Genomic DNA, 26703 nt, shown 5'->3' with positions numbered 1-26703 from the left:
CCTTTTCTCTTTCCAAGTGGTAGTGTGTGTGTGTGTGTGTGTGTGTGTGTGTGTGTGTGTGTGTGTGTGTGTGTGTGTGTGTGTGTGTGTGAGTGCGTATGTGTGTCTATCATTTGAACCAGCCTAGGCATGGTGGACTCCCCGAAGCCTGGCTTCAAAAGATCCACAGAGTGTGGCCATAAGCTTTTCCCGGCAGATGGCCACACTCAGTATATGGTTTGTTTGGGGGTGGCTCACCACCTGTCCCCCTGTCCTATTTGCACTGGTTTTAAGCCCAGAGCACTTAAGGACAGGGGGATAAACTAATTGTCAAGGGCCTGTTGCCCTCCTAGGACAGACGTCCCACATTCTCCAAAGAAAGCAGTGGCTGCTGCTGCTGCTTCTTCTTACCCTTCCTCAGCCTGTGAGACTCATCCCCCCGCCAAGAGGTCCCGGGAAGGGGGATAAGGTCAAGAATGACCGACCTCACAAACACTCCCCTGACCACTTGTCTGGTACAGTACCCCCACCGAAGACTAACCCTGTTTCCAGGCCTGCTTCCCCTCGGCTCAGGTAACCAAAGTTCTCCCCTGAGCCTGAGGTGTTAGTTAGCCGGTCGCCCCGTAGGCCATCTCCCCACCGGCTCTGCTGACCCACTTTGGCAGCATCCTCCCGCTCTACCTGGAGCCTATCTGAAGTGGAGATGGACAAGATGATGCAGAGATTTATCTGCACTCAAATCTAGATGGGGGTCTTGCCAGGGCCTTCTCCCACCGGAGCAGGCACCTTCCAATCAGTTTTTAGACCTATCACTCCTTCTCTGATCCGACCCGCAGTTTCGGAGCTGGTGGATCCGAGGACAGTCAGAGTCGAGGGGTCGGCTCCAGTGGTACCTTGTACCTCGATGATGGCCAGTGCCCTGAGTGTGTTGGATCCGAGGGGGTGCTCTCTGCTCTGAGCATGTCAGAGAGAAGCATCCCTCTCGTCATCTTGGCTCCTAGAGGATCAGCTCCGACTCCCCAGTCGGACCAGAGAGAAGCGGCTTCCGCTAGTTCAGACCAGGAGGTCCGTCTCCCCTCTGCATTCGACGTGGTGAAGAGGGATCTCACAGGGTTGAGGCCTCTGACTGTTTCGTCTTCGGAGTCCATCCAGACCCCCATGGCCTGAGTGCAGGTCCAACCATCTTGCCCTCTCAGGGACATCCCATCGCAGTAATCCCCCAGGACGTTCCAGCCTTGTAACAACCCACTTGCGAGATCTCCCCAGAGAATCTCCCTGAGGAGCTCCCTTGCAAGCATACATGCAAAAGGAGGCACTTGGACTCTCCTCCAGAGTCCCTCATGGAAGACACAGACCTTGATGAAGGGGAAGGTTCCCCAAAATCACCCTTAAAGATGTCTCCTTTGGAGACATCATGGAGATCCTCTGCCAAAGTGAGTGGTGGTCCGCCTCAAAACCAGCCTCTGATGAGTCCGAGTTTCTGGAGGCATTCAGCTCAGGCCCATCTACCTCTTGGGTGTCCCCTCCTGCTGATCCACTTGTGGATTTAATAACATCTAGGGCATGGAAGGAGCCGGACACTATAGAGCCAATACCCAAGTGCCCGGACCAGGTCTTAAGCCCCCGTTCAGACAAATTACACTGGCACAAGGGGTACCCTGCAGATATTGTGCTGGTGGCGGCGGCCACCATGAAGGAACTCGCCCAAGAGTGTTCCATGGTCCATCCACCTGACCGAGAGTCAAGGACGCTGGATAGTTTCGGGAAGCGAGTCTATGCTTCAGCGACCTTGTGTGTGAGGGCGCTGAACTACATGGCACACGTTATTCAACTCCAGGGAGATCTGGTCAAGGAAGTCACAGAGTCAACCCCAGGGTCCATGTAGACAGAGGACAGGAAGAAGTTTGCATGAATGGCCACCCTAAAATCTGTAGCCAACACATCCATGCGTTTGCTCTCCCGTGCCACAGAGGGAGCCACATGGGTGGTAAAGTCAGGCGTTGCCATCTGGCGCCACACCTGGCTCTGCTTATGTCAGTTCTCGGAGCCCTACAAGACATCTTTTACCAATGCCCCTTATGATGGTTCTTTCCTCTTTGGGAAGACAGTCAAAGAGACATTGGTCCAGAGCGAGAAGGATGGGAAGACACTGTCTACCGTCAATGTCTGCCTCTCACCCCCTCAAAGGTCCTTTTCCAGGAACCAGCGAGGCCAGAAGAAGATGTGGTTCTGCAAGTCTCAGGCATTTTCCCAGGATGTTCAGGACTCACCTTCCCCCAGGGGCAGAGGGGGATATGTTAGACACCGCCCCAGAGGTAGAGGGGGTCCTAGGAATTTCGGGTCCCGAGAATCTTTTTCAGATAAACCCAAACAGCAGCCCTGAGAGGTTGTCCGGCTGTCCATCTCTGGAGGCAGTCTGGGATCATCTGTCACTCCACCCACTAGCGTGGGAGTCCATCACTACAGATCAGTGGATGCTGCTGGTCATATTCAGAGGTTATTTTTTCCCTTTAAGGATTTATCTCCTTCCAACAAACCTTCCCAGACGTCCCACCCACACAGTGGGAGGAAGCAGCAGTGCAGGTAGACTCGCTGCTGAGAAAACGAGTCATCCAACAGGTCCCCCCAGACCAGTCCTGGTCCGGGGTTTACTCCAGGTTCTTTTTAGTGCCAAAAAAGACAGGGGACCTCAGACCAATATTGGATCTGTCCCAATTGAACCTGTCAGTAACCAAGACAAAATTCCGGATGGTCACGATTCAATCTATTCTGCCTTATCTGCGGGACAGAGACTGGATGTGCTCGATCTACTTCCAGGATGTGTACTGTCACATCAAAATGCACAGGTGCTCCCGGAAGTTCCTTCGCTTCCGACTGGGAGCCCATCATTACCAATTTCGAGGACTCCCCTTTGGTCTCACCACAGCTCCCCGGGTGTTTACCAAGGTAATGGCAGTGGTAGCGGCTCACCTGAGGCTTCAGGGCATTCATGTCTTTCCATACCTGGATGATTGGCTCTTTACCGCCCCTTCAGAGCATCTGCTATGTCAAGCCAGGGATTCCTTCCTTCAGTTAGCCAACAAGTTAGGCATTACTATCAATATGAACAAGTCTGCTCTTCAACCGGTTCAGATTTTTGGATTTCTTTGGGGCACAGCTGGATGCAATACAATCAAGGGCTATTCCTCACCTCAGACAGCATACGCAGCTTGAGGCTACATGTCTTACACATTCTCCAGACCCATTTACCAACAGCCGAAGCAGTGTTAAGAGCTTTAGGTTCTATGGCAGCCACAATAAATCTTCTCCCCATAGCACGCCTTCATATGAGGGTACTGCAGTGGACTTCAGCGGTTCAGTGGTCACTGTTAGACCTCCCCTTGTCTTTTCCAGTGAGAATTTCAAAAGCATGCAGGGACTCCCTTTGATGGTGGATTCAGTCCCCGTATCTCCTCAAGGGACGTCTTTTTCAACCTCCTTTATCACAAACCACGGTGACCACAGACACCTCCCTACTTGGGTGGGGGTCATTGCTCGAGAAGGACAGTCTAAGGCACGTGGTCCCCTTCTGGGACATATCTGCACATGAATGTTCTAGAGATGAAAATGTTTTTCTTGCATTGCAGGCCCTCCATGCTCATCTTCCTCCGGGAACGATTGCAATTCAGACAGACAGTATGTCAGTGGTCTGGTATATCAACAAACAGGGGGGGGACCAGATCTTATCCCTTATGTCGAGAGGCCATGAGGGTGTGGGAATAGGTGATCTCCACTGTCCGTTTTTTGGTGGCAAAGCACATCCCTGGATGGCCCAGCATCTTAGCGGACAGGCTCAGCAGAACCATTCTGATGCCTTACGAAAGGTCTCTGAAGCCTTCAGTAGCGGAACAGATCTTCTTAGAGTGGGGTCATTCTTGCTGCGATCTCTTCACTTCATCTTCCAAAGCGAAATGCAGCAAATTTTTTGCTCTGAACCCCTATCCGGGGTTCTGACTCACGTTTGGCCTATCGGGCTCCTTTATGCATATCTTCATCTTCCCCTCATGTCAAAGTTTCTGTAGAAAGCCCAAAAGCTGGGGAGCACTGTGATCCTCATAGCCCCATTCTAGCCTTGACAAGTTTGGTTTCCCTTGCTCGGGTCTCACCTAGTTGTTCCACCATGGACCTTGAATCCATTCCCGGATCTGCTTTCACATCCCTCGGGGACTTCTCATCCAGATCTGGACAGTCTGAAGCTCATTGCTTGGCTGCTCCAGTTCCCATGATTCTTAGGACTCCCAGTCTGTCAATTCCTGTTAAATCCATTCTGGTGATGGCTCATAAATTGTCCAGAAAAGTTTATCACAGTAAATGGAAACTTTTTTTTTTCTATTTGGGCCATTCAGAGGTCTTTGGACCCTTTTACTGCACCACTTTCAGCAGTTTTAGATTTTCTAGCTAGCATTTTTCATCAAAACGCTAGTTCCTCAATGGTGAAGGTCCAGCTAGCCGCCATTTCTAATTTTCCCTTTGGGGTGGGCATGTCTTCGTTGGCTTCTTCTAAACTTTACAAAACCCTTCTCAAAGGTGCTTTTCTTCTCAGACCCCAGGTTAAGGATCCCATTCCTCCGTGGAACCTCACTTTCTTGTTGCAGGCATTGGTTTCTCCTCCTTTTGAGCCTGCAGCTTATGTGGATTTACAGTTTTTGACGTGGTAAACTGCCTTCTTGGTTGCCATTACGTCTGCTAGAAGGGTGTCAGAGCTTCAAGCTTTTTTTATCAAAGTCCCTTACATGATCTTTCACAAGGATAGAGTGTCACTTCACACTAACCCGTCCTTCCTTCCCAAGGCAGCATTGGAGGCCAATATTAATCAGATTATTAATTTACCAGTATTTTTTCAGAACTACCAGAACAAAGGGGAATACAAAATACATTTACTGGACGTACACAGGCAGTTGATGTTTTCTTTGCACAGGACTAAACCTTTCCGCAAGTCTAGCTCTTTGTGTCCTATGTCAAGCCCTTCTTAGGCAAACCTGTCTCTAAAGTGACTATTGCTCGCTGGATTTCTCAATGCATTGGCTGGGCTTACTCAGATAGAGGTTTGTCTCTTCCAGGAAGAGTGAAGGCTCATTCGACCTGATCTATGGCAGCCTTTTGGTCTAGAGTCTCTTTGGGTGAGATTTGTTCAGCTGTTACTTGGGCCTCATCTCACACTTTTATTTCTCATTATAAACTAGATTTGGTCTTTATGAGTAGAGTATCCTTTGGTTCTGCGGTGCTCCAGAATATCCTTCCATGAGGGTCTCCCAAGAGGTAGGTAGCTGGGGACTCTGTCCTACAGGTTGAAGAGCAAATGAAGTAAACTACTTCAGATAAAGAAGTTATGTACTCACCATAACATTCCATCTGAGTAGTTCTACTTCATTTGTCAACCATTCCCTCCCTCCTTCCCCCTAACCTTATCCTTGGGATATGATATGTCCTTTGTATCGGACAATATTTGCTGGGATCTTTGGTTATGTCAGGGCTAAAGTTCCTTTGTGATGTTTGGTGTTGAAGGATAAGGTGTTATTTGGTCAGGTATTGGTTACCTGTTGGGCAGCAAACTCAATTTGAATGGAGAAGGGAGACAGGGGCATTATGGGCAGGGGGAGGAGCATGGAGCTCGGAGCTGTAGCTGGAAAATGCGGCCATGTCGGATCCGATATGGATCCGAGGACCCACCTTCCTACAGGTTGAAGACAAATGAAGTAGAACTACTCAGATGGAACGGTATGGTGAGTACATAACTTATTTTTTAATATATCATATGTTTTTATATTTATCCATTTATTTATCTGTATTTTTCTCTCTGTGTGTGTGTGTGTGTGTGTGTGTGTGTGTGTGTGTGTGTGTGTGTGTGTGTGTGTGTGTGTGTGTGTATATATATATATATATATATATATATATATATATATATATATATATATGGGTCCCCTACAGACAATCGAATTTTTAAAAGTTCCTGACCCAGAGACTCCCCATACTCTGGAATAGACTGCCCATACATGTCAAGCAGAGTGCCTCCTTGGCCCTCTTCAAAAGGAACCGTGACGATTGGATGGGCGATAGGAAATTCACCCCAGGGATCATGTCAGTTGCCCTGCTAGACAGGGGTCCAGGGAAGTAAATATTGTTGGAAGAAATATTCAGGGAATTGTTTGGCTAGGCTTGTATAGGCCATAGGGCTGATAGCCTAGTACCAACCTATGAACCTATAAAAGTTCAGACGTTCTGAACAGAGATCTCCATATAGTGCGGAATGGAAAGATTTCCCTTTTCCTCACTGTAGTGCGATCTCGAGTTGGTATATTTAAATAACAGGGGGTGTGGAGGGTGCAAGGGGCTTGCCCTCCTGCTAAAAATGTTCAGAGTAATTTTTTTTTTCCTTTTTTTATCAGGTGTTCGAACTTTTAAAAGTTCAGTCATCTGTAGTAAACATGTGTGTGTGTGTGTGTGTGTGTGTGTGTGTGTGTGTATATATATATATATATATATATATATATATATAAAATGTATATAAAATTACACATACACGTATCTGTGTGTGCGCGCATATACATATCTTTTTTGGTGTCAGATGTAGTCAATTGTAATATTTGTTGAATGTGGTAGAGTCAAGTGGTGAAGTGGTTGTGAAGAAGTCACAGTGGTGGGGAAATCCTTTTATTTTATGCAGCTTATAAGTAGGGGCATGGCATCTAAGTACAAAGAGGTCATTATTCCACTGTACTCTGCCCATATCAGACCAGTCATAGAGTACGCGGCTCCCTTCAATATATTCCTGACCAGGCATATGCAGCAACTATAGTGACCTCTGAAGTTCCTTACAAAAAGAATACAAGGTGTAACCATCCTGCCTTATGTAGAGCCCCTTAAAGCCTTTTCCCTCTAACTCAGTTTGCTGGCACCTATGTCCTTTATGGACAGAGTCAGGTTGTAAATGCCTGGCTGTCAGTGTCCTATTTGGATACAGACATCATTATTCTTTCAGAAAATATGGCTAGGGTTAGAAAGGCCCCCATAATTTATAAATCTTAATGGTGTGACATCACATGTAGATAAATGGGATGAGGTAATGCAAACATTTTGTGACAAAAGTTTTGGCATTGGGGTTGAGAACGGATATGTGTTAGCTTTCATGTACTAGGATTAGAGTAAAGGCTAGGGATGGGGAGAGCTTTCATGTTGGGCTTGTGTTGTGGTATTTCTGGGATTTTTGGAATGGCACGATCCATGCATTCTTGTAGGTGCCTGTAGAATGCATTAGTAAAGGATTTTGCAGCTTGGACAGCGTTATCCTTTAGCATGGGGGCTTTGAAACTTTCCACCTCCGTCTTAAGTAACGTGAAGTTTGCTTTTGAAAAGTTTTTCACGGTGGTTTCCTTGTCTGGGGGTGGGGGCGGAATGTGGATATCCAAAGTGATTTGTTTATGGTCAGATCTAACCAATGAGGGGTTGACCTACGGTGTGGAACACCGGTCGCCCATGTTGGTGATGACCAGGTCTAGTATGTTGTCATCTCTGGTGGGAGTGTTGACCAGTTGTTCCAGGGCGTTTGAGTTTATAAATTCTATAAAATGTTGGGCAAGGGAGTTAGTACTTGAGTAGTTCTCCCAGTTAATGTTTGGGTAGTTGAAATCACCCAATATTAGGGTGTTTGGTAGGACCTTTATGTTACCCAGTGTTTCCAGAAATGCGGAATTGGGGTCCTGGGACATGGTGGATGATCTGTAGCAAGCTACAATGTGAATTGCAGTTTTGTCCATTGTTAGTTGGATGTGGATAATCTCTGAAGCATTGTGCTGTGCCACTAACCTGGAGGTGTGGGTATCCTTGATGAATATGGATACTTTTGTATTTCAGTCCGGGTTCTGTGGACGAAATGTATGGTATGAGTTGTAGCTTGGTAGTGCTGGGGTGCTCTCTGGAGCCTTAAACCAGGTTTCTGTTGCTGCACATATATCGATTTTCTCCATACTGAGGAGTGCCTCGAATGCGTGCATTTTGAGGTTTAGACTTCTGGTATTGAGTAGTATTACCCTCAGATTTTTGTTACTTGTGCTATTTACTGTGGTGGGTTTGTCTTTTGAGCCTTGCCTAAAAAAAGGCACTATGGGGGTGGCAAGAGCCTTGGCCAGTATTCGAAAGCCTAAGGGTGACAGGTGCAAACCATCTCTAGCGAAGCAGCGTGGCTTGTCAAGCATGTCATCCCAGGCAGGCAGGCACTGGATCCCCTTTGAATGACACCAGAAACTTAGCTAGTTGTTGAAATTGATAATTTTGTCTTTATACAGTGGTATCATTCTTGGTGAGGGCAGGATGCTACTCAGGGTGTGGGTCATACCAACCTGGGCTATGTGATCAGAGAGCTCTTCCATGTCTCTCTTAATGTAGTCCAGGGAGGTACGGTTCAGGTCATTCACACCAACATGGACAATGACAGAGTCGTATTTGTATTTGTTCTGGAGTGACCTGAGTGCTTGTGTTATGTGGCGGATCCTGGCACCCGATAGGCAGCTAACAGTAACCTTCTCCTTATTCAGCCTAGTGAGTGGGACGTCAGTGTGCCTGACTATAGAGTCACCTATTACTAGTATGTTGGGTATGTTATTTTGCTTTGAGGGCTGTGATTGCGTGGCACACTAGTTTTGTGAAGTATGTGTTTCATGGTTTGTGTTGGGGGGTGGAGGTTGCTTGGATGTCTGCTTTGGAGGGCTCTGTTGCTTTTGCAGATTTTTATTTAGAGCCTCTGGGTATGTTTTTGTGTATTTACGTGTAAACAATAGAAAATGAACAATCTGATTTAAACAAGTTACCTAATTAACCAGAAAAAAACTCAAAACTGAGCCCTGTTCCAGCAGTCTTCAATCAGACAAGTTCTAACTGCACACTCCCGCTACTAGGGTGCAGGGGAACCTTCTCCAAAAAAGATGGCCTGGATCAGTGCTCATGTTATACAAACAAAGCTAGATTCAGCAGGCCTGAATCTGGTCCTACGTTACAGCAACAAGGCGCACCAATTTCAGAAAGAAACAGTTCGAATAAGCAGGCACAGTAAGCCTGTGACCAGAAATTCCCAGCTCAGAAGGGCAGAATCCAGCCTCTCCTCCCACAAGAGTGCAGACCACAAACCTTCTTCATGTAGAATAACTGGCCTGAAGCCCAAGTACTTAAACCAGAACTAATACACTTTTAGAATAGCAGACACTAAGCTTTCAATCAGCAATTTCCAGCTTAGAAGGATGTAAGCTACCTGTCCTGCCACAACAGTGCAGACCACAAACCTTAATGTAAAACAACCGGTATGAAGCCCAAGTGCTTAAACCAAAAGACTTAGAATAACAGTTACAATTTAATCAGGCTACTACCAAGCAGCAATAAGTGCAGCAGAATAAATAAAATTGAGTACTTTTAAGAAGAGGCAAAAGCAAAATAAAGTAGGAGGAAACACAAATACAGTAAAAGCAGATGATTTTTTTTTTTTTTTTTTTTTAGTAAAGTGCAAGGAGAGAGGAAGGAAGAATCTAAGTGGGTTGGCCTTCTCAAATCTTCTCTCTGTATTATGTAGAGTGAACACTAGACTCAGAATATGATCTCACTGTATTCTGTTAAGTGAGCAAATGAGATGGACTCAGGAGGAGTGTTCAAATACAGACTTACAGGAGGGGCGGGCATTTCCAGAGCCACCAACACTAGCACCAAAACAAGAACAGGGAGGGTAGGTGGGGACAAACAAGAAGAAGAATAAGTACAGTTGTACAGATTACAGAGATATTAAATCAAAATGAAGACAAAAAATGAGAATAAACACTTATCTTTTCTCAATATCACAGCTGGCAGTAGGTCAATCTCTCTGCAGCAGCCTAAGCAGCAGGTATATCTGATTTAAAAAACAGGACAGAGGCCAAACAATACAGATGCAGGAATACTTTGGCCGGATGAAACTAGTTCTGAAAACTTACTGCCACTAAGAAAACAGACAAGGCCTCCAGACAAAGGATTTCACTACAACTGAGGTCAACACTAAGAGATATATAGCTACAATACACAAGAAGAAGAATAAGTACAGTTGTGCAGATTACAGAGATATTAAATCAAAATGCAGACAAAAAATGAAAATAAACACTTATCTTTTCTCAGTATCACAGCTGGCAGTAGGTCAATCTGTCTGCAGCAGCCTGAGCAACAGGTATATCACCTAGATCTTTGCTGTACGTCCTTGGTTCCTCTTGCCTTCTTTCTGTATGTCCAAAATCATCTTCACCAGATTGTCTTCTACTTTTCTGCATGTGAGCCTTTACCACCATAGTCTGTTCTCTTTGGTCTTTTCTGCAGTTTTAATTACATTGACTTCTGATGTTATGTCCTCCTTTCGTCTGTCCCACAGTGTGCACCCTACCACCCATCTCAGTCACTTCATCTCCATCACCTCTAGCTTCCTCATCTGCTCTGCCTTTACTGCCCAGTTTTCATACCATACTGATCACACCACTGTTTTGCACACCTTACTTTTTAGTTTCTTTGGTATTCTTACACCAAGTACTACACCTGACAGTCTGTGACAGTTGGCTGTAGCCCCTCTGATCCTAGCTTTGACCTCTTCATTCAGATTTCCCTTCTCCTTAACCACCCCTCTCAGATACTTCAAGTTTTTAATATATTCTGCTATTTTCCCTTATAGCTTAACTCTCACCTTCTTTTTCTGAACTCCACCATTTGCTGCCGTTACAACTATCTTACATGTACTAATTTTAATCTCATGTGCCTTCAATTTTGCATTCCATTCCCCTTTTCTTTCCTGACATTATTGCTCAGAGTCAGCCTGTAATGCCACATCGTCTGCATACAGCAACTTTGTCGGTCTGTCCTCCCTGACCTGTTTGCTAATGTAATCCATCACCAGTATGAACAGCAGTGGGCTCTGAGCTGCACCCTGGTAACACCACTCCCACTGGTAACCCCTCTGTGGTACCAAACACTGTCTGTTCTTGAGTCTTTGTGTTCTTGTACATAGTTTGTCCTAATTCTACCAGTGTTTCTGGGACTTTGAACTACAGCAGGAATTCCCAGATCTGAAGTAGGGACTTCATTTGTCAGCAACCTATGGGTCTTGGATCCGATATCGGATCCGAGACGGCAATTATTTATACAGCTATGGATCCAAGCTCCTAGCTCCTCCCCTCACCCATAATCCCCTGCCAACCCCTACTGACCCCAGATCTAGTTTGCCGCTTTTAAAAGAGACAGCTGGATTGCACAGCTCCTGGCGACTTCAGATAAGTTCTCAACAACTTGTTTAAAAAAAAAAAACAGAAAATCTTTCCTTTTTAACTTGCGTGTGTGTTTAGGATCCCTTTTACGTTAACTTTATTCCTTTTTTATTTTTATTTTTAGTGTTTCCTCCCCTCGCTAGTCGTAGTGTGTGTGTGTGTGTTGTTGTGTTTTGGGGCCTGGTGTGTGTGTATAGTCCTTTCCTTGAGAAGAAAATATCAGAGGCCCCAAAGCCCATTTTTTCTAAGTGCACCGAGTGTGGCCATAAGCTTTCACCGGCGGATGGCTACACTCGGTGTGTTCGGTGCCTTGGGGTTGAACACCTGTCCTCAGGATGCACGATTTGTGCAGGGTTCAACCCCAGGGTACTGAAAGAGCGGAGGTCGAAGCTGGTCCTGGTGGGACTTTTGCCCCCAGAGTCGGCTTCGGCTTCCGCTACTCCCGTGGCACCTCCCCAGCCTGTGGTGGTGGCCACTCCTGCCCCCCTTCCTCCAGCCGGGATTCAAACTCCCACTAAAGTGCCGGAGGATAGGGAGGCTAGGAGGGAGAAATGGAGGGTGAAGCACCACAAGCGGCAGGCCGAGGCCTCCGCTTCGGGCCCCCCCCCCCCCAGCTAAGCGGGCTTCTCCCTCCATGGCTTCTAGGTTTCCTCCTCCTCGGCTCCGATCACCTTGCTTCTCCCCGGGACCAGAGGAGGAGGAGACCCGATCTCTGTCAAGGACATCGAGGTGGCACTCCAGGCCTGCCTCGGTGGCCTCGTCGAGATCCACCTACAGCCTGTCTGATGCAGACTTGGACCGGATGATGAGAAGGTTCTTCCAGGCCCAGCTGCAGATGGGAGTGCTCCTGCCCCCCCCTTTGGGGGGGGGAGCTCAACACCCTTTTTTGCTCCGATAGCTCCTTCTCTGACCCGCTTCACGGGTTCAGAGCGCTTGGAGCCGGGCAGCGTTGGAGCCGGTGGAGGGTCGGCGCCGACAGTACTGGGTACTTCGGATCCGACCCTGCCCTCGAGTCTGTCGGTTCCATCGTCGGATCTGACCTCTCGGAGCCGTGGCCCGAGCTTCGGATCCGAGAGATTCAGTGTACCTTCGGCTCCGTCCAGGTCAGAGCACGCTGGTCCCTCGGATCCAACGGTCTCGGTGCCGGTTCCGATCCCTTCATCGAGTCTGAGTGGGAGTCAGCTCTCGGAGTCCAGGGAGAGCGGGTCCCCCTCGGCCTTCGATGTAGTGGAGATGGCTCTGTCGAGGGCATCCAGACCCCCGGCCCTTGTCTCGGCTCCTCCCTGCACTCCCTCTCTGCTGGGGCAGGATTCCATCACCCCGCCACAGGGACAGCCTGCTTCAATGTCCCAGGTTGTTCCTTTGGAACAGGACATTGCTGGCGAGACCTCCTCGGACAGCCCTTCCCCCCCGAGGAAGTGCCTCGCAAGCATAAGTGTAAGAGGAGGCACGTGGACTCCCCCGAGTCCTTAACAGAGGACACGGATTTGGATGAAGGGGAAGGCTCCCCAAGATCACCCCCCGAGGATGTCTCCTTTGGAGACATCATGGAAATGCTTAGGCTCAGGGGGGGTGGTCTGCCCTCAAGGCTTCCTCCGACGAGTCCGTGTTCCTGGAGGCATTCGAAGCAGGCCCATCTACCTCTTGGGTGTCCCCTCCGGCCGACCCCCTGGTGGACCTTGTGACCACCAGGGCGTGGAAGGAGTCGGACACTGTGGAGCCTATTCCCAAATGCCCGGACAGGATCTTGAGCCCCCCCCCCCCCCCGCAGACCATCCCCACTAGAGCAAGGGTCCCCCGGTAGATGCCATGTTGATGGTGGCAGCCACTAAGAGGGAACTAGCTCATGAGAGCCCCTCGGTTCATCCTCCGAGTAAGGAGTCTCGATTGATGGATCGCCTTGGGAAGCAGATATTCAGTTCAGCGACCTTCTCGGTAAGGTCTCTGAACTACATGGCACACGTCATTAGGATGCAGCACGATCTTATTAAAGAATACGCTGCTTCCCCCCCAGAGTCCATGTCGGCGGAGGACAAGCAATTGTACTCCACTCGTATGGCCACTCTGAGATCTGTTTCCAATACCTCTATGCGGCTTCTGTCTCACGCAACTGAGGGAGTCGCTAGAGCTAGCGGAGCGGGCCTAGTGATGAGGCGCCAGGCCTGGCTCTGACATTGTGACTTCGCGGAGCCCTTTAAAGCGTACTTTGCAAATGCCCCCTTTGATGGTTCTGCCTTGTTTGACAAAACCATTCGCGAGACACTTATCCAGAGCGAGAAGGACGGGAAGACGCTGTCTGCCGTCGGAATCCACTTCTCTGCTCCCCAGAGGTCCTTTTCCAAGAACCAAAAGGGACAGAAGAAGATGTGGTTCCGGAAATCGCAGCATTCCCAACCTGCTCCGGACAACCAGTCCTTCCGTGGCAGAGGAGGACAGGGAGGACGCCGCCCTAGAGGCAGAGGGGCACTGACAAATTTTGGGTCCAGAGAATCCTTCTCTGATCGGCCCACGCAACAGTCCTGAAGGGTTGCCCGACTGCTCCACTCTGGAGGCAGTCGGGGGGCACTTCTCGAGGCACCTGGCGGCATGGGAGTCCATTACGTCAGACCGCTGGGTGCTTTGGATTACATCCAGAGGTTACACAATCCCTATGCTTCATGTCCCCAGACTCAAGAACCTCCCCGATGTACCACCCGATCAGAGGGAGGCTGCAGCCGTGGAAATCCGGCAGCTGCTCAAACAAAGGGCCATCCAACCCGTCCCCCCAGACCAGCTCGGATTAGGGTTTTACTCCAGGTTCTTTCTGGTGCCAAAAAAGACGGGGGACCTGAGACCAATCCTAGACCTCTCCCTCTTGAACCTGGCGGTAACCAAGGAGAAATTCCGAATGGTCACTCTTCAATCCATTCTCCCTCTGTTATGGGAGAACGACTGGATGTGCTCTATAGACCTCAAGGATGCGTACTACCACATCTTAATGGACAGGCGATCCAGGAGGTTTCTTCGCTTCTGGCTGGGAGCCAGCCACTATCAGTTCAGGGTCCTTCCCTTTGGCCTCACCACAGCCCCCAGGGTGTTCACCAAAGTTTTAGCAGTGATAGCGGCCCACCTGAGACTCCAGGGAATGCAGGTCTTCCCGTACCTGGATGACTGGCTCCTGACTGCCCCAACAAGGCATCTACTCTGCTCAGCCAGAGATTTTGTTCTTCGCCTAACCCCCCAGGTAGGCATCACGATCAATATGGACAAGTCCTCCCTTGCTCCAACACAAGTGATAGACTTCATAGGGGCCAGGTTAGATACGAGGAGTCTACGAGCCTACCTCACTTCGGAACAACTACAGAACCTCAATCTTCATGTGCGGGCCATCCTCCAATCAGAAGCTCCTCCCGCGGAATTGGTCCTGAGGGCACTGGGCTCTATGGCAGCGGCAATTACTCTTCTCCCATGCGCTCGCCTAAACATGAGGGTATTACAGTGGACCCTTCAAGTACAGTGGTCCTTCCAGCTTCTCCCTCTCTACCACCCTGTCTCTATCAGCAAAGCTTGCAGGAGGGCCCTGTTATGGTGGCTGCAATCCCCAGACCTCCATACAGGTCGTCCCTTCTGCGCTCCACCTCCCCTGGTCACAGTGACCATGGACGCTTCTCGCCTCTGGTGGGGGGGGGCATTGCTCAGGCAGAACTGTCCAAGGCACATGGAACGACTCAGAGACCTCCTTGCATATCAATGTTCTGGAGATGAGGGCGGTACTGTTAGCGTTGCAAGCACTTCACAACCTTCTTCCCATCAGAACCATTGCAATACAGACGGACAACATGTCAGTTGTCTGGTATATCAACAAACAGGGGGGAACCAGGTCTTATCCTCTCTGCCGAGAGGCCATGAGAGTATGGGAATGGGCAATCTCCACCAACCGCTTTCTAATTGCAACGCACATTCCGGGATGGTCCAACATTCTGGCGGACAAACTCAGCCGCACTATTCTTTCCCCTTACGAGTGGTCTCTCAACTCCCGTGTAGCGAAGCAGATTTTTGAAAAATGGGGGCAACCCTGCTGCGATCTTCTTGCCTCTCCCTCAAACACGAAATGCGACAACTTCTTCGCCCTGATTCCCCCACCAGGGGAAGCCCCGAGAGACGCTCTAGTGCATGCTTGGCCGCCTGGTCTACTTTATGCCTATCCTCCTCTACCCCTGATGCTAAAGATGTTACAGAAAGCCTCTTGGTTGGGGAGCAGGATGATCCTCATTGCCCCATTCTGGCCTCGGCAAACTTGGTTCCCTTACCTGTCGTCTCACTTGGTGAATCCTCCCTGAATTCTGGATCCCAGTCCGGATCTGATCTCCCACCCATCAGGCTTACCGACCCCGAATCTGGACAACCTGAAACTAACAGCTTGGCTGCTCCAGTTCCACTCTTAATTAGGACTCCCGGTATCTCCTCTCCAGTCAAAGCCATCTTGGTGGCAGCGCATAAACCTTCCACCAGGAAGGTTTACCGCAGTAAATGGAAGCGCTTTTCCGTTTGGGCGGAGCATCATAATGTGGACCCCCTTCACTGCTCCGCTAACGTTGGTTTTGGACTTCCTTACAGGGCTTTTTCAGCAAGGGGCTAGCTGTTCGACAGTCAAGGTACAATTGGCAGCCATCTTTCATTACCATGTAGGACACGAGACTGGTCCATTGATGTCAGCTAAACTATATAAAACCTTCCTCAAGGGTACCTTTTTGCTTAGGCCCCGATCAGAGAAGCCATACCCCCTTGGGATCTATCGCTAGTTCTTCAGGCCTTGACTCCTTCCCCCTTTGAACCAGCTGCCTCCGCTGATCTTAAATTCCTGTCTTGGAAAACAGCATTTCTAGTAGCCATCACCTCTGCGAAAAGAGTTTCAGAACTTCAAGCTCTTTCCGTAAAACCCCCTTATTTGGTTTTTCATCAGGATAGAGTGTACCTCAGGACCAATCCATCTTTCCTACCTAAGGTGGCCTCAGAAACCAATATCAATCAGTCCATCAATCTTCCTGTTTTCTTCCCTAATTACCAGAATAAAGGAGGATGCAAGCTGCACTCGTTAGATGTGCACAGGCAGCTGTGTTTCTATATTCATAGGACTGCTGATCACAGACAATCTGATCAGCTGTTCGTTTCCTTTTCTAAATTCAATTTAGGTAAAGCTGTTTCGAAGGTCACCTTATCTCACTGGATTTCCCAATGTATCCGTCTAGCTTATGAGGCTTCTGGGAGGCCCGCACCTCAAAGGGTCCATGCTCACTCCACTCGTTCCATATCTACTTCTACTGCATTCAGATCTAGAGTCCCTTTGGATGATATTTGTTCGGCAGCCACTTGGGCCTCATCTCATACCTTTATTCACCACTACAAGCTGGACGTCACCTCCAGAGGTAGAGCATCCTTTGGCTCTGCAGTGCTCCGGAACATCCTTCCATGATGGCCGCCCAAGATTCAGGTAGCTGGGGACTCTGTCCCACAGGTTGCTGACAAATGAAGTCCCTACTTCAGATTAAGAAGTTATGTACTCACCATAACGTTCCATCTGAGTGGGTGACTTCATTTGTCTGCAACCATCCCCCCCTCCTTCCCCCTGGCCTTCAGAAGAGTTAGATCATAGTATTATTCCTGCCTTTTCCTTTTTGGGATACCTTTTCAGGTATATAGGAGGGCAAACTTGATCTGAGGTCAATAGGGGTTGGCAGGGGATTATGGGTGAGGGGAGGAGCTAGGAGCTCGGATCCATAGCTGTATAAATAATTGCCGGCTCAGATCCGACATCGGATCCAAGACCCACAGGTTGCAGACAAATGAAGTCACCTACTCAGATGGAACGTTATGGTGAGTACATAACTTCTTATTCATCTTTCTTGGGACCTTGCCATATGCTTTCTCCAAGTGCAAGAATGCCCAGTTGGACTATTTCCTCATCTTTAGCTTCTTTTCAACTATTTGCCTGATTGCAAACATTGGGTCAGTTGTGCTGCATTGTGATCTGAATCCAAACTGCTCATCTTCCATCTTACTTTCTACTGCTTTGCTTATTTGTGTATCAGTCACCTTTTCCAGAACTTTCATGCAATATGACAGGAGTCTGGTACCTTTGCACTGCCCACAGTTGTGAGTGTCCCCTTTGTTCTTGAACATTGGCACTAGTATGCTTATTTTTTAGTCATCTGAGATATGTCTTTCTCTCCACACTGCTGTGAGTACTCTCAGGAACCATTTCTTTCCTATTTCACCCAGCATCTTTATCAGATCTACCGTGACTTCGTTTGAGCCTACTGCTTTCCCTGACTTCATTTTCCTTAGTTCTATTCTTAATTCTTCCATAGTGCGTTCCTCCTCTTCTGTCATTGTAGGCTGTGTGCCTTGGGCAGTACAGCTTCTGTGGGGTTTTATTCATTCAGAAGCTGCTGGAAGTACTCCTTCCATCTGCCTTTGATGTCCTGCGAATTAGTGAGCCGGTTGTTCCTTGCGTCCCTTATGAAGAGTGTCTGACTATTTTTATCTTTCTGTCTTTTCTGTGCAACCTGATATCATTTCTTTGAGTCATCTACTGACTTACATTCCAGAAGCTGGTACAGTGCCTCACCAACCAGTGAAAAGGGGCAAGAAGTGATTACTTATATAAAAGACCAGAGTATAAATTGCGATGTTATGGGAGACACACAACACACACAGAGCATGGTAAATTGAAAAAAAAAGGTTTATAGATGATTTATCTGCTGAATCCTCTGGAGCTAGAAAAAGAGGGGTGATACTCCTGATTGAAGGAAGAGTCCCAATGGCAAGTGAAAATAAAAACTGCAGTATAGTAGCTGCAAAAGTAGAAATTACAGATGGGCCCAGGAAAAAAAAAAAGTATTTTCTAAAGAAAGAAATATCTTGGAACCTATATAGGCAAATCCCAATACTGCGTAATTTCTACCGACTGGTAAGGAATTATACGTAGTACTGTCAGAGATAGTAGTATTGGTCAAGATTAAATAGAGGCTGTACATATGGGGTTGGGAGGATGGCCTAATGGTTAAGGTGTTTGAATCTCACAAGGGATAATTGGCTAGGCTTACAATGGCTCGCAAGGGCAGTTAGTCTAGTGCTAACCTATGAACATCCCAAGAACATGGCTATATAGTAGAAAGATTTATAACTCACCCAGTATTTTTATCAGACAATGATGCACCAGAAATAGAATCGAGGGCCTCAGGATATGAGGGTAAGAAAAGGTGTTGACTTTTCCTAGTACACTAAGTTAGGATAGATTTAAAATATGGACAGTGGAGTAGCTAAAAAATCTGTTGTAATCAGTAGATATGAAAAGAAAATATGTAGTGACTAAGTGGGATGACTAACTAGAGACCTTAAATCTACTGATTAGTCTAAGGAAAAATGCATTGGATGATTGAAAGTAACAAAAAAATACCTGAATAGTAAAGTACTTAGAAATTAAAAGGAGAGGTCTTTTTTCCCCTAAGACGCAGATTTGGGCAGAAGGATTTAGGTCCTGTTTACAGTCGATAAAGGATCACATGCAATTCAAGTCTGTCCAAAGAAGGAGTATTCGGGGGGGGGGTTAAGCTGGAAAGTGGTATGGGTTCATTGTTCTTACCTGTTTTACAGTTAACACCATTTTGGTCTTCAGGCTGTTTGCAGCAAGTTGATAGTGAAGTAGTTGCCCACCCCCAGTAAATATATATATATATATATATATATATATATATATATATATATATATTGTCTGATGAAAGAGTAAGCGTGGAACAGCTTCACACTGGTAATCAAGTGAAAGGAATTGGCAACCAAGTGAATTGTGTGTGTGCCAGCCTATCTGTTTACATCAGGTCATATTCCATAAACATGCATTCCTACACCAGTAAATCAGACTTTTGCCAAACAAAAAATATTTCTGAAATCTGTGACTATTTAGCTGTACCGTAGAGTTGACCTGCTGATTCCATCAGTCTGGAGGGAGACCTGTAGAGGAGAACTGTCAATCCTGAACACCAAAATCTTCAAGCTTGTGATAAAAAAACAGTTCCCTAGGGTAATGTTAGTTGACCTTGAGCGCCAGAAAATTAACTTGTAAAATACAAACAACAATTAATGCCATAAGCAGATTAATTTGTCTTTTACCCCAACTTGAACATTTCTGTATCACCCTGCAAAAGGCAAACTGGCTTCTGGTCATAGCCCATTCTACACTTCTAGCCCCACTTACTTTTAAGGTACTGACCAGTTCTTTCTTCACATCCCTAAGAAGTAAACTGCAAATAAAATCCTTCCCTGCCCTATCAGAAGCTAGGACAGGAACACTCATCTGTAGTCTGTCCCCCTTTTGACTTTGCTTCAGGTGAAATGTCTTTCATAAAATTGTCCTTGCTATTGGAATCATTTCCCATAGCAACTCCAGCAAGTTACTAAGTACTCATAGTTCTGTAAAGATTCATAATAATACACCTGAGAGACATATACAAGTGTACCTGCTTTATAATCAAAGGATTTGATTTTGTCTTTTCCATCTGTTCGTCAGCATATGACTCTTCAGATCCAAGTCATATCTGACTTTGGCAACTTTCAAGCTTTGGTTCTAGTGCTCAGGGTCCTCCCCTTACCCATAATTTCCCCTTGTTGACCCAGCTACCCTAAATTTTGTTTGCTGGGCCTATGTTCAACCATCGAATAGCATTTGCATCGAATGGCTAAAAATCGAACCCTATCCATCAAACGTTCATTTCAGTGAACAGGAAGGTAACTAGTTGGCCAACACTTCTCTTTCTCCCTGTAGTTTGTTCTCGGAGTTGGTATATATATATATATATATATATATATATATATATAGTTGGGGAGGGGGGCTGGGTAGGTTTGAAATTGCGCTGTGTTTGAGACAGGGAGGTGTTGGCTAACTAGTTACTTTCCCTCTCGAAAAAATGTACGTTCACTGAATGAACATTTGATGGATAAGGTTCGATGTTTAGCTGTTGGATGAAAATGTTATTCAATGATTAAACATAGACCCCTTGTTTGCCTCCACAAGCGTAGGATGGATCTGTTGGTGTTATGCTGCGTATTAGATAAGTGAGCTTTTAAGTTTCTTTTGATGAAGTTCTTTATAATTATTTTATTATTCTTTTAGTATTTTTATTACTATTACTATTTTGCTATTCCTATTGGCTGTGTCTTCCTCCCCTAAGCTTTTCTCTTGTCCTTCGCCTTAGGCATTGGATGTTTCCTTTTGATAGTTGCTTTAATTTATTTTTATATGCAAAAATGTGGAATGTACCTCACAAGACATCTGCAGCAGCTGGAAAGGCCACAGAAATACCTCACAAAGAGGATTACTGGCCTCAAACAAATGCCCTACACTGACCGCCTGAAAAAACTCCAGCTTTACTCAGTAGCATATCGCCTACTCCGAGGTGATCTCTGCCTAGCATATAAAGCTATGTCAAACCCAGAGCTGTTGGACATGCTACACCTAAAGAAATCCCAATCCCTCCGAGCTACACACTCTAGGGACCTAAACCTTGTCACCACAATAAACAGGACACGCTGGAGGGATAGATTCCTGCCCCAGAGACTTCGTATACTCTGGAACAAGCTACCCATCTATGTCAAGCAAAGTTCTTCATTAGCACTCTTCAAGAAAAATCTTGATGAGTGGATGGGAAATAGGAAATACACCCCGGGGATAATTTCTGTGTCTCTGCTGGACAGTGGCACAGGAAAATAACTTTCTTGGGTGGCATAAGCTATGGAACCTTGCTGGCTAGGCTTATGTAGGCCCTTGGGCCGATAGCCTAGTACCTACTTATGAACCTATAAAAAGAGTTCCTGTCTTTCTTCTTTTGTCTCTTGTTTTCTTTGTTTCAGGATGTCAAACAAACTGTTGGGTTTCAAGAAGTGTGTGGCCTGTGCCCACAAATTGCACAGTTATGATGCACATAAGTGTGTCTCTTGTCTGGGCTCCTTGCATTTAAACACCACTTTTTCCATATGTGAAGCCTTTAGCCGACAAGCTATTGTGGATCTTCAAAATGTAATTATTTTGATAGGGTTTCTTTCTCTCCCTGTGGGAGAAAGTGTACCTTCAGTTTCAGCAAAATCTTCTTCTCCTTTAAAGAAACCAGCTGAAAAATCTAAGGAGAAATCTAAAAAAAGAAAAGGTTAAGGAAACAGAAAAAAATCTACAATCTCAAGAAAGACACCTTCAGACCATACATCTTCTTTTGTTACAGTTTTTGAAATTGTAAAACCTTCAGAGCCAAAACTTTTACTCATCTAAGACACCACCAGGATTCTCACTGGAGCCAATTTCTTCTAGACTCCATTCACCTATACTGCAGGAGAAGATATGCCATCATTCTATGTCCCCCTCTGCTAATTCATCTTTTTGTTCAGCCAGCTGTACCAGAAGCCTTACTAAAGCAGATGGGGAGATTTCTTCATACAAAGATCCAGCTGTGGTCCTCTACTGCTGGATCCAGGATAATGGTTTCTTCTCCCACATACAGTTGATACTCCTTCTTCTCTCTGCCCTTTTGGATCAGAGCATTTGGCTCCAACTTCCACATGAGGCAGGTTTGCATTGGAGCCTACAATTCCTTCTTCCCCAGTGCCGATGAGTTCTTAGATTTGTTTGGTTATGACTGCTTCAGAGCTGTGTGAATTTTGGAGCCAAATGGTTGGCACTGACTCTGATAGAGTAAGTTCAGAACCAAGGTCTGCCGAACTCTTCCTCCCCATTGGAGCCTTGACATTAGACACATCAGCTTCTACCTTGCAATATTCTGGGTTGAGCCTTCTTTTGGAATTTCATCTCCTAAGGCTAGATTCCTTGAATCTGCATTGAGCTCAACATCTGAGGCCTTTGAGAAAGTTCTCTTTCAAACCAGAGAGAAGACTACCCCCTTAAGCTCAGATCCATCCCTCCCACAAAGGATCTCTCAGGGTTCTGAACTTTCTCTTCTTGTCCTGTTAGGACACCCAACAACCAGAAGTCTAAAACCTGCTGTTCTAGAAGAGAGCATTTGAGCTTCTCAGTTCTTTCTAGAGTAACCCACTGAGGAGGTATGCAGAAAGCATATGTGCAAAAAGAGCCACCTCGATTCCCCTCAGGAGTCTGTCACCACTGATACTGACTTTGGTGAAGAAGGTCTGCCAGATTCTCCCCTTGATGACATTTGGTTTAGAGAAATCCCTAAACTGTTTAAACAGAAAGGGGGATAGTTCTCCTGAATGCCTTATCCAGAAGAGTCAGTTTTTGTTGAGGCTTTTGATTCTTGCCTGTCTATGTCTTGGGTAGTCCCTTCTGCTGATAAAGTGGTACAGCTTATCTCTAAGTGGTTGTGGAAGGAGCTGGACACAGCTGATCCCATCCCTAAGAAACCAGGTCAGTTCCTCATCACTTCTCAGAATTTTCACCATTGGAACATGGGCCCAGCCATTTATTTCATGGTAGTGACAATGGCCAGTAGAAGAAAGTTCCACTGTTCATCCTCCGAACAGGAAATCCAGTGTTGTCTATTTTTCATAGGTTCATAGGGTGTACTAAGCTAATGGCCCTGGAGCCTTTACAAGCCTACCCCATAGGATTGCCCTGGCATTGTGCCACCCAACCTTAGTTCCCAGTGCCTCTGTCAAGTAGAGCCACTGGAGTGATCCCGGGGTGAATTTTCTATTTCCCTTTCACTCATCAAGATTTCTCTTGAAGAGGGCCGATGAGGTTCTCTGTTTGACATGTATGGGAAGTCTATTCCATAGCATGGGCAGTCTGTGGGTTATGAACCTGTCCCTGCAGCATGTTCTTTTGATTGTGGTAATGAGGGTGAGATCTCTGGAGCGTGTGGTGCGGAGGGATTGGGATTTCTTTAGATGTAGCATTTCTAACAGAGCTGGGTCAGACATGGCTTTGTAAGTCAAGCAGAGATCGCCTGTAAGTAGGCAATATGAGACAGAGTATTGTTGGAGTTTTTTGAGTCTGTCCATATAGGACAAGTTTTTAAGGCCTAGGATTTTCTTTGTGAGGTACTTTTGCGGCCTCTCGAGTTGCAGGTGTCTTTTGAGATACATGGCAAAAGGGGCACTGTACTCAATGATTGGCCTAATGAGGTGTCTGATTCAACTAGGGATTAGACCTTGGCACCAACCCAGAAGCTCATCAGTTCCAGCACTCTGACTCCTCCTGAACTCCACCTCAATACCTCAGATCTTCTTTGCCACCTGAAGTTTTCAGTTGCATCAACAGGGGCTCCTGCTTGCTATATCCTTTTTGGTGTTACTGTGGCAAATTTACCTTTTTTCTTCCTCTTCCCCTCACTGAGAAAAGTATTTTCTCTCCATTTGGTAGTCTGTCTTAGTGTGTTAGTGCTTTTAGTAGTTTAGTTATACATAGTGTGCAGTTAGTCTTCGAGTTTATTATTGTTCAGTACATTAGTCTATATTGGGAATATAAAGTGTGCTGTGTGCTTACTGTTTGTATTAATAGATATTTAGCTAGTAGAATAATAATTGTTATAGTATTAGTATAGTTATATAGTCATAGCTAGATAGTTGTTCAGGCATATTTAGTGATTTGGGAGTTTATACTGCTTGTGTGTTTATATTCTGTTATAAAGGCTAAAGGTCAGGGTTTTAAAAAAAATGTATAGAGTACGGGACTGAGCTCCCACCCCAGGAACCACACTACTTGTGCATTTATTCTTTGGGCACTGTACACCTTGACACTCAGTGTTAGGCACGCTCCTCCTTTAGCTCCTAGATACTAAAGACTAAAAGGCTGAAGTTAATAGTGAAGGGTCTTCTTCCTCTTCAGACACAGTCTGCCATTCTTTCCAGTTCCTCTGCTGCCTCCTTGACTGCCAACAAGGATAAGAGGTCCATGGACAGACAGAAAGACAAGGACGAAAAGAAGAAGGCGGAGAAAGACAAATAAAAGGGTAAAGACAAGGAAAAGACAAAGCAGAAGGAGAAATTGGACTCTGAGAGTAAGCACTCCCCAGATTTGACACTGACTTCAGGTTCAGACTCCAAGGTGCCACGATGTTTGGAGCTGACAGTTCCTTGGATCCATTTGACTCCACCTTGGTCCTAGTTCTTCCCGAAACTGGTAAGTCCCAGACAGTGCTCACCAATCCTTTAACAAAGAGGGTACTCCAGACCACCTTCAGCAACATCACTGCCCCAGTCATTACAAAGCCTGACCGAACAGGATGTTGACAAGATGATGGGAAAGTTCCTTAGAATGCAGCTCAGAGTTCTCACAGTTCCATCTTCTGGGAATGCACTGAGTGCTGGGCCATCTGCCCCTACTCCTCTATCTTATCTGGTCCCAGTCTCCCCCTTGAACCCAGTTATCTCAGACATCTTTGCAAGAGCTGACAGTACAAGTGACTTGTAATTTGATAAGTTCCCTTCCTCTGTTGGCCCTGACATGTTTGGATCCAGAAGAGTCTTGGGAGTCGAAGCTTTGGTGCCATGGCTCCAGGAGATTAGTTGACATGAAGCTGTCAGAGCTGTCTCTTCCCCTCAGAGTCTTTGTTGTTAATAGCTTGGTGTTGAAGTCTATGTTGGGGTCGAGACCTCTAGGTGCTGAGGTTTTCTTTCTGTCTGAGGACAAGAGGGTTCCTGTGGAGGTGATAGCATCCTCGGCCTTCAAGATTTTTGAGCGTGTCCTTTTGATACCGAGGGAAAAGGTTCATCCATCTAGTTCAGTTCCATCTGAACCCTGACTAGAATCAACTTCTACTTCCCATCCTCCTGTCAGATAGAGACAGTTGTTTCCACAGGCTTCCCAGGCTACCTGCTACATAAGCTCTCAGTCTGATTCAGAACATTCCAACCCTCCCCTGGAACAGGTTCACAGGAAACAGACATGCAAGCAGAAGCACTTAGACTTTTCCTCATAGTCTGTCACCTAAGACACAGACTTAGATGAAGGTGAAGGCTTTCCTAGATTCCCCTCTGAAGACATCACCTTTGGTGAGATCCTTGAATTGAAGCAGGGAGGGGCATGGTCCACAAATAACCCTTCTCCATACCAGGGAGTTCCATGTTGGCTACACACTGAGTAACATCGTGTTTCTAGCTCTCCCAGTGTAAACACAGAAACTCAACAGAGAAGACCAGTAGACTTGTGTTTATGGGTGAATTTCAGTAACTGGCTAGTAAGTACACTGCCTGGATGACAGGAATAAAGAAATACAGAAGATCTGGAAAAATATCAGCTACAAAAAGTGTGGAAGAAACACAAACTAGGGAGAGTTCTGTAGCTGTTCAGCAAGAAATAATGTAACCTTCAGACATGACTTTAAATAATCTACAGGATGATATAAGACAGCTGCATACAGACCTGATTAAAATAAACAACACTGATAGAGTATATCAACACAAACAACAAAAGGCTAGAACAAATGGAAGAAGCTTTAAGCAGATATTCAGATGAGATGATAAAGCTGCAAAAAATCAGAGGTCGAAATGAAAAAAAGGCTGGCTGAATATGAAACTGCTCACAAAGAGCTTTATTTATTTATTTCACATTTGTTAACCGGGTTGGTCCAGCTGAACACAAGCCCATTTTCTGCAGAGGCCCGAGGAAAAAATCTCCAACAGTAGTACATTTATGTAATTAAACATATTAGAATATTAATTAGATTACTTTGATAGCCAAAGAGAAAAATAAAGTACAGCATAGTTGTTAACATATACAGAGATGTCATTTAATTAAGTAGAGTAACATATGATTTGAGAAAAATAACAAGGAGGTGTATGCAATTTGCAGTCAGGAACTGTTGAGATTGAGTATGTTTTGTGCAGTCTGAGAGTGGTCAGGGAGGATCCTGACAGGGACAGATCCAGCTTTTCTGGAGGTGGAGTTTTAGTTCTATTTTAAAGCTGTTTGCTTGTGTGATGTTTTGTAAGTCTGAGAGGAGGCTGTTCCAGATTTTAGTTATGGATGGTTTATAAAGAAGAAAGCCTATTTTTGGTGTGCAAGTTTCGAGACGTAGTTTCTCTAAAGTACGGAGGGGATGGGGGGATAGTAAGAAACCAAATTGGCGAGAGAGAGACAAGCAGTGGGTTTATTAAGTATGAAGTGAGTTAAGTGTAGTTGGGATAGTTTTAGATGGTGGGAGAATTCAAGCCATTGTAGCCTGTGGAGAGCTATGCAATGGTGGGTAGGATTCGGTAAGTTGGCAGCAAATTTGGCAATTTTGTTTTAGATTTGTTCTAGATTTTAGAGTAGGCAGGATTGGAGGTTGGTAAGGACTGGTGATCCATATAGGAGGCAGGGAAGGATATAGGCCTGGGCTAGGGTGTCTCTGGATTCAGCAGAGAGGAATTTTGATTTACAGTAAAGCAAGCAAGGTTTTGGTTAGTTTTCTTAATTGCATGGTGTACATGAGAATAAAATTTAAGC

Source organism: Protopterus annectens, chromosome 2.part2, assembly GCF_019279795.1.
Source record: "Protopterus annectens isolate FY-2018-M chromosome 2.part2, PAN1.0, whole genome shotgun sequence".
In the NCBI taxonomy this organism is placed as follows: Eukaryota; Metazoa; Chordata; order Ceratodontiformes; family Protopteridae; genus Protopterus; species Protopterus annectens.
Note: the sequence above shows the minus strand (reverse complement) of the source record.